Raw genomic sequence first — 9,080 nt, 5'->3', positions numbered from 1 at the left:
CAAAGCACACAATACTGTAGCATGTAAGTAGCACTAATACACAGTGGGCTCCAAGGGGAAGACCAAACCATATACTAAAATAGTGGTATAAGAACCACGATTTAAGTCAAGACAGTGTCTAGAGGTTGTAGGATTGCTGGAACCCCAAGAAACCACCCAAGGTGAGTAAGTAGGGACCCCACGGAGGATTGGTGCAGTGTGAGAACATGACCGCCTGCTATGTACAATTCAATGGGAGAGTCGTGGTTGCAGTATCTGAAAGAGACACGTTAGTGATAGATTCCTTACCTTAGAATATCCCTAGGCGTCAGACTGGATCCTGAAATTTTTGCGTAGCAGTACCCTTGCGCGTCGGTAGGCGTTGTCTGCGGCTCCGCGTCCGTCGTGGGCGCCGTGATGACGTCGTCTGAGTACTTAGACGCCGCCTCCGCGTGCTGACGTCAGTTCTTCTTTTTTCCGCGCCAGCAGCGCACATCCGGAAAAAGTGGTACCTTAGTCACTTTTTGACTAAAACTTTTTTGATCTTTTGATCTTTCTTTTTCGAAGTCTTAGACTCCGAACGGTGCCGGTAGGGATTGGTCACCGACCCTCACCGTCGGTGTCTCCACTGTCTCGCCGTCGACCACGACGACGAGACCTGTTCCGACTGCCGGGCCCTGACTTCGAAGGCTAGACGGGAGCGGTCCCGTAGGCGGCTCGAACTCCGGCAGTCGGGCCCGCGCCAAGAGAGGTCCCGGTCCGGACGGAGGTCGAGGGACCGGTCGCGGGAGCGGAGCCATCATAGCTCCGGGAGTCGACATCTCTCCTCAGGGTCGAAGTCGTCGGGTAAGCACAAGAAGTCGAAGAGGCGTCATCGCTCTTCCGACTCCCCCTGACGCTCGCGCGACGCGGCCGGGGGGGGGGGGTGTTTCAGGTGGCACCGCCCATGTATTTCGATTTATATAGCGCACGTTTCACCCAGGGGTCTCAAGGCGCTTGCTTAGGGAACCCGTCCTGGTATTCCCCTGTGAGAGATACCCCGGCAGGGTATTCACAAGGTGAAAGCCAGGCATCCCGCCGCGAGGGGCTGAAGTGGAGATTAAGCAAGCTATTGCCCAGAGTCGCAGAGTGTGACCCCGTGAGTCGAGTAGGCACCGGAGCGAGAATTGTCGAGTCCGTGGAATTTTTGAGCCCGAGACCCGCCGAGGCGGGGAATCGAACCCTGGTCCACAGCTGATCTCAGCTTCTGGGTCTGCCGCCTCTAACCACTGAGCCACACTTCTCCACCAGCGGCTCCGTCAGTCGCAGGCGCCGCGTCTGGCCTCATACCCTCCGGTCCCTGGGCCTAATGCGGCGACGGAGGAGATCGAGCGGTTCCTCATGGCCATGAGGTCCCTCTCTCCGACGGGCTCCGTGGCGCCTTCGGGCCCAGCGGACCCGTCTGGGGGTCCTAGCGGGTCGGGGGCTTCGGCTCCAACACCGCAGGCACTGCAGGGCCCGGCGCCGCAGGGCCCCGCTGGATCCGGATCCGGGCCGGTGGACTTAACGACCTCCCCAGCGCCGACCCCGCAGGTGTCACCCCCGGCGCCGTCCTCGGGCGGCGCCGTCCCCGAGGCCTCCCTCGACCCCGGTTCGGCGCCGGAGCGGCGCCGCTTCAGACGCCGTGCGGAGAGTTTACTTTCCATGAACCGGCCCCATCATATTCTAACCCTGAGTACCAGGAGATGGGTGGTGAGGAGGATTGGGAGGGGTCTGAAGACCCTCTGGCACGTGAATGCCAGTCTCATGAGGACTGGGCAGGGGACCTTGGGGAGGCCAGTGGTATTGACACTTCGCCAGACACTGGCTTTGTCTCACCGCCTACCGTGGCTACGGAGGAGGGGGCAACCTATAGTGTGGTGTTGATGAGGGCGGCCAAGGCCTTGGGCCTTGAGCTCCCCGTCGCGGCCGTGAGGACTAACCTCCTAACTGACGTCCTTAAGCCGCAGTCATGCTCAGCCGAGCCTCTGCTGCCGTTTAACGAGCCTTAACCGACATTCTATTGGGCACTTGGTCCAAGCCCGCTACGGGTGTGCCCGTAGATAGGAACGTGGCCAGACACCACCGCCCGGCTCCGGGCGACCCATGTTTCCTGTCCACCCACCCCACCCCCGAGAGCCTGGTCATCCAGGCCTCCAATTCCCAGACCGCATTCCCGTCGGCTCCGCCGGACAGGGAATCCAAGAGGTACGAGCAGTACGGTAAAAAGATCTTCTCCTCCCTTAGTCTGGCACTGCGGTCTTCCAACACCGCATGCCTCTTGGGCCGCTACACCCACTCTCTGTGGGATACGGTTGCGGAAGTGCTGCCAGAGTGTCCGTTGGAGGTAAGGGCCAAACTCTGCCAAGCCCTTGTGGAGGGCCGGGATGCAGCCAGATATTCTATCCGGTGTGGGCTGGATACCACCGACTCACTAGGTAGAGCGATGGCAACGACAGTGGCGGTCAGACGCCATGCCTGGTTGAGGTCCGCCAACTTTTCGGCTGATGTCCAAAACACACTGATGGACATACCGTTTGATGGCCGTCGCCTTTTTGGCGACAAGGCAGACCATGCGCTTGAGCGCTTTAAGGTCTCCAGGGCTACGGCCAAGTCCTTGGGCCTCTCGGCCCCGCGCCAGCAATCGGCTGCCTTTCACTCCTTTCGTGGCCACGGAAGGGGTGTTCCCACACGTGCTGCCAGCCACGCTCCGCAGGGTAATACCCAACGCGGTGGCGGCCGTGGAAACCGCCGTGGCGGCGGTCGGAGTCAACGGCGAGGTCAGTCCACACCTTCCCCCGCAGCATCCGCCTCAAAACCCTCCTAGTCCGTGCTTTCAGGCCCATGTGACGCCAGTGGGGGGCAGGGTTCGCTATCACCACCTCCACTGGCGCACTGTCACGTCGAACAGGTGGGTGCTGCAGATCGTCCAAAGGGGCTACTCCCTCCCCTTCGAGGCGACTCCTCCAGCCATGCCACCGCAAAACCACCGTGTATCAGAGGATCATTTGCGACTTCTGCAGGAGGAAGTTACGGTCCTCTTGGCCAAGGGGGCCATCGAGCGCGTTCCTAGGCCAGAAGTAGGGTGTGGTTGCTACTCCCACTACTTTCTGGTACCCAAGAAGGGCAAAGGGGGCCTACGCCCTATCTTGGACCTACGGAACGTCAACGGCTTCCTCCGGAAGGAGAAGTTCAAAATGCTGACACTAGCTCAGGTCCTAGCTGCCCTGGACCAAGAAGACTGGATGGTAGCGTTGGACTTGCAGGACGCTTATTTCCACATCCCCGTCCTGCCGGCCCACCGGCGCTACCTGCGGTTCACGGTTGGCCACGAGCACTTTGTTTACCGTGCTCCCCTTCGGCCTTACCAGCGCCCCACGGGTGTTCACAAAGGTGATGGCGGTGGACGCAGCTCATCTGCGCAGGTTAGCGGTTTCAGTCTTCCCCTACCTCGACGATTGGCTGTTGAAGGCGGACTCGCCCCAGACAGTCGTCAGCCACCTCCAGACTACGGCAGATCTCCTGCACCAGCTGGGGTTCTCTATCAATGTGCCAAAGTCACACCTGTGCCCCTCTCAGAAGCTCCTTCATCGGAGCGGTTCTCGACTCGGCGCAGTTTCGGGTATATCAACCCGAACAGCGGGTCCGGGATATTCAGGCTCTGATTCCGATATTTCAGCCTTTATCCCGGGTCTCGGTCAGGTTGACGCTGCGGCTTCTGGGGCTGATGGCCTCCTGCATCCTACTGGTGCATCACGCCAGGTGGCGGATGCGGGCTCTGCAGTGGGACCTGAAGTTTCAGTGGGCCAGCATCAGGGCAACCTGTCCGACCACGTCCTGATCTCGGAGGGCACTGCGAGACAGCTGCAGTGGTGGCTCACGGACCGCGATTGGGTCAGTGGCAGATCCCTCTCCCTACCCCAGCCGGAGCACGTAGTTGTGACGGATGCGTCCCTCCAGGGCTGGGGAGGCCACATGGGAGAGGCGGAGATCAGAGGCCTCTGTTCTCCGGCGGAGTCCCAGCTCCATATCAACCTTTTGGAGCTGCGGGCGATTCGTCTAGCACTGAAGGCATTCCTCCCCTCTGTCCGGGGGAGTGTAGTGCAGGTGTTCACGGACAACACCACCGCCATGTGGTGCTGCAACAAACAAGGCGGGGTGTGGTCGTGGACCCTTTGCCAGGAGGCTCTGCGCCTCTGGCAGTTGCTGGAACAGCAGGGCGTGACCCTGGTGGTTCAACACCTGGCAGGTTCTCTGAACGCCAGGGCGGACAAACTCAGCCTTCGGTGCATGATGGATCACGAATGGCGTCTGAACTCGGATGTGGCGCAAGGCCTCTTTCGACAATGGGGAGAGCCATGGTTAGATCTATTCGCCACCGAAGAGAACGCGCAATGTCATCAGTTCTGCGCGTTGGAATTTCCAAGGCGGCACTCGCTTGGCCACGCTTTTCGACGCGTGTGGAAATGCGGTCTTTTATACGCCTTTCCGCCTATACCACTTCTGCCCAGAGTGCTGAAGAAGATCAAGCGCGACTGGGCACAAGTCATCCTTGGGGCTCCGGACTGGGCATGAAGGTACTGGTATCCAGAGCTACTCAGTATGTCAGTCGATCCCCCGGTTCGTCTGCCTCTTCAGGAGGACCTTCTGTCGCAGCAGCAGGGGACGGTCCTCCACCCGAACCTGTCCAGTCTCCACCTCCATGCTTGGAGATTGAGCGGCGACAGTTGAGGCCATTTGACTTGCCTCCTGAAGTCTGTAATGTCATTCTGTCAGCCAGGCGTCCCTCCACTAAGTCGGTATACGCCTGCAGGTGGAACAGATTTGTGGCATGGTGCACAGCAAAGGCTGTGGATCCTCTTGCTGCCCCTCTTTCTGAGGTTCTTCTCTTCCTTCTTTCTCTTGCCCAGCAGGGCTCTGCTCTGGGCACTATCAAGGGCTACCTTTCTGCCCTTTCAGACTTTCTGAGGCTGCCTGATCAACCTTCTTTGTTCAAGTCCCCTATTGTAAATCGATTTCTGAAGGGCATCACACACATTCCCTCCTGTTCCGTTTGTGATGCCTCCGTGGGACTTGAACCTTGTTCTTACGTTTCTGATGTGCGCTCCCTTTGAGCCACTTCACAACTGTCCTCTCCGCCTTCTAACTCTGAAGACTGCTTTCCTGGTTACCATCACCTCTGCCAGGAGAGTGAGTGAGCTCCAGGCCCTTTTTTGTACTCCACCTTTCCTTTCTGTCCATCCGGACAAGGTTGTGTTGCGTACTAAGCCATCTTTCCTGCCCAAGGTTGTCACAGCCTTCCACATCAGGCAGTCCATCACCTTGCCCACCTTCTTTCTGCCACCGCATCCCTCTAAAGAGGAAGAGCGGCTCCACCGTCTGGACACCAAACGTGCGCTTTCATTCTATTTGGATCGCACACGCCAGTTCCGGGTGGATGACCAACTCTTTGTTTGCTATTAATCCCTGACCTAGGACGCAGTACCTATCCTGTCAGGGGGTCCTTGATATTTACACGCAACTCTTTGTTGGTTACGTGGGCGCTAAGAAGGGAAAAGCGGTGCACAAGCGGACCATCTCTCAGTGGATCATCTTGTGTATCCTTGGCTAAAAAGGAGCTCCCTGTTGGGTTGCGGGCTCATTCCACCCGAGCCACGGCGACTACCACTGCCCTGGGCCGGGGAGTGCCCTTGCAGGACATCTGCCAGGCAGCTACGTGGACATCACTGCACACGTTTGCAAGACACTACTACCTGGACAGCCAAATCCGGAGGGATGGCTTCTCTGGCCGTTCCGTCCTCCAGGACTTTCTGGTGTGATTATTGGTTCGCAGACCCACCTCCGGGGTTGGTATTCCTGGGGTATCTATTCTAAGGTAAGGAATCTATCACTAACGTGTATCTTTCAGATGCACAAGTTACTACTTGTGTAATGATATATCTGTAAGAGACATCAGTTAGTGATAGATTCCTTACCCACTCACCCATCCTCCCCGTTATCGAACCGATATCTAGGGTTAAGGTCATCCCTTTCAGGGCCCTAGTTTCAATGGCACCAGTGTTAGTTTTTAACATGGCTCAGTGCTTCTGGTGCGGAAAAGCTGTGTCTAAGAACTGATGTCAGCACGCGGAGCCGGCGTCTAAGTACTCCGACGTCATCACGGTGCCGACGACGGACGTGGAGCCGCAGACGACGCCTACCGACGCGCAAGGGTACTGCTACGCAAAAATTTCCGGATCCAGTCTGATGCCTGGGTATATTCTAAGGTAAGGAATCTATCACTAACTAATGTCTCTTACAGATATATCGTTACACAAGTAGTAACTTGTGCTTTAGCGTTTTAGGATCCTGCCCACTGGATTAAGTAGAGACCCTTTGGAACTTAGAAGGTTGGAGAGCCACCCCACCTGTGCATACCGATGTACCAGTGTTACCTATCTCAGAGGAGCCGGGTGCATAGGGCTGAAGTGGCGTGGGAAACCGCTGTCGTTCTCAATGAGTCTTCAAAGAAATGCCACTGCTGGAAAGAAGAAAAGTGTTCGGTGGAACCCACCGGGGGATTCTTGAAGGAAGGAACCTGAAAGCAGAAGGGACAGAGTCTGGGTCTCTCAAGAGTGACCAGGTGCTTGGTAGACGAATGCCCACCGATGTTGGGTGCTTCAGGTGCGAAGAGGGAGACCTTGACTCTACAGCCACGGGGACCAGGAGACGTCTAGGTCGACCAGGAGCCGGATGCGAGCTGTCCCACGAAGGATGTAGAGTGCTGAGGGGTCGTGTCCGGCAGGAGCATCAACAAGCCTTGGCAGCGGCAACCCATGAGGAAGGTTGAGGAAGGTTACGGTCTGGCCCAGCAAGGACCAGGAGACTCAGCACAGCAAGGGGAGTCAGGGCAAGCCTGGAGCAACCAGGGGAGCCCAAGAAAATCAGCGTTGTCCCTCAAATGGACCCACACGCTGTTGGCACAGGAGTTGCGAGGGGACCTCTAGCAACGTCCCAGCTTGCAGGGCACAGAGTGCTAGGAGGCCAAAGTCCTTTGTATGAAAGGTGCGCAGAGGTTGGGGCTATCAATAGCCCAATGCACCTGGTTGGGGGATCGCCAACAAGCATATGGCCTTGCAAATGTACGCTGTGCACAGGGGTTCGGGTTATGCGGTCCCCACGAGGTTACAGGCCACAAACTTAGTAAGAGGGCAGCTCGACCTCAAGGAATGCACCTCCTGTGTTGCTGGAGCCTTCGGAGTCCGCAGGAGCTCAGAATCAGCAGACCAGCCAGTTGTGTTACAGTGCCTAAGAATGCAGGGGAGTGACTCCTTCACCCTAAGGGAGATACTTCAGATGCCCTTGATTCTCCACAGGTCCTGCACGGAACCTGTATGGTGCACGGGCACAGACGATGCTTTAGACGGAGAGGGAGACTAAGTCGGGCCCAGTTGAAGTCCAGAGTGTCCAGGCGGTCGAAGTTCAGTGGTTTCTTGTTTAGAATCGTGTCCACGTCTAATCTAGGGTCCTACAGCCAGGTAAGCCCTTTTCTACCCACAGGAGAGGGTTGGACAGATTGAGGGGACTCTCCCAGGGGAGGGTCAGGACAGTGGTGAGGATACTCCCATGTCCTTTGTCCAGTTTTGTGCCAGAGCAGGAGCCAACAGCTCCCAGAACTGGCTTGAGCTGGACTGCACAAGGACACAGTGTGCCCCTCGTGCAGACTTTCAGGCCCTTTGGAAGTGTACCCACCCAGCCCCAATACACTAAATCCTGTCTGGGAGTTTGTCACACCTACCTGTGACAAGGTGCCTATTCTGCCTTCCCCTGCTCGAGCTTGGCTCGGCAGCAGGAGGGCAGAAGTGTCTGGTTGGCAGCAACCATTTTGTGCAGTTGGGGTCGAGAAAGCTGGTACTGGGAAGACCAGGGACCCCACGAAGTTTGCTTCAGAAGGGTGGAATCATACCTCGGTGTGTAGGTATGATTCAATAAAGTGTTGGATACCAAACACATGTTTTGTTTCAGCCGTTTACGAGATAGCATTTACTGCAAGATTATAATGCTCCTCTACCTATATGTCTGGCTGTGTCGCAGACAGCCCTGGAGAATGGTTTCAGAAGGCTGCAGAGGGGCTCTGCTCATGCAGGGGCACCCTCTCACGTAAAACCCAGCACCCTGCCTTCAGGATTGTCCAGGCCTGCTTTTGGGGTGGCTTACAAGTTTTAAGCGTAGTGAACTATAGATATAGTAAACCTATATCTATCGTAAGTGGTGCAACCACCAGCTTACACAAGCTGCAATGGCACATGTAATTCCATTTTGCATGGCCTCTCGGTGGCATAATATATACTTCAGCCCATGGGAGGCATCTGGGGTACCTATGCCCTGGGTACATGTGTACCATATACTAGGGACTGACAAGGGTACCCCAGTATCAAATCTGGGGTGTACCTAGTACATACATAACATTTTAGTGAGAAAGCAGACTGGGGTCCTGGATATCAGGACTCCAATCAGACTAGTCAAAAACAGTGAGACACCAGGCAAAAAGTGGGGGTAACTATAAGAAGCAGATCCTACTTTTCTACAATCTACATGAGGCTTGTACCATGAAGCCCTATTCTATCCCTTTTGCCTTATGAAGTTTGTCCCCAGTCAATGACGGCTGTCCAATGCAGTCGTGAGTGGCTGTTTGATGTCCAGAGGAGGAGGGCAGAGGTTCTGACCCTAGCTCTTTCCAGGCCCAAACAGGCAGCAGCCGTAACCTATCGCACTGTAACTGGACGCCCTAATGGTTCTGTAGCCACTGAGTGAATTACTTCTGAGAAAAAGTCCTATTTAGCCCTTGTCCTCCAAGCAAACCTTTAGTGTCCGTGCTGGTTTCATTGCGGGTCAGACTTCACTTCCATAATCTGTCAAACTGCTTCCGAGGTCCCCTGAGCACTCCCTTTGGAGTTGGAGGGTGGGCACCTTTCCCATGGACCTTTAGTAGTGACTCTGGGGTAGAGAGTCATCGGTGCAGTCCTCTTTCTGTTGTACTTCTTGTATTGATTTATGATCTCGACGTAGCATTGCCATCTCTCACGGTGTGCATGAACCTCGAC

The sequence above is a fragment of the Lissotriton helveticus genome, chromosome 12, assembly GCF_964261635.1.
Source record: "Lissotriton helveticus chromosome 12, aLisHel1.1, whole genome shotgun sequence".
Taxonomy (NCBI): domain Eukaryota; kingdom Metazoa; phylum Chordata; class Amphibia; order Caudata; family Salamandridae; genus Lissotriton; species Lissotriton helveticus.
The sequence above is the reverse complement of the archived record's forward strand: the minus strand, read 5'-3'. Positions refer to the sequence as shown.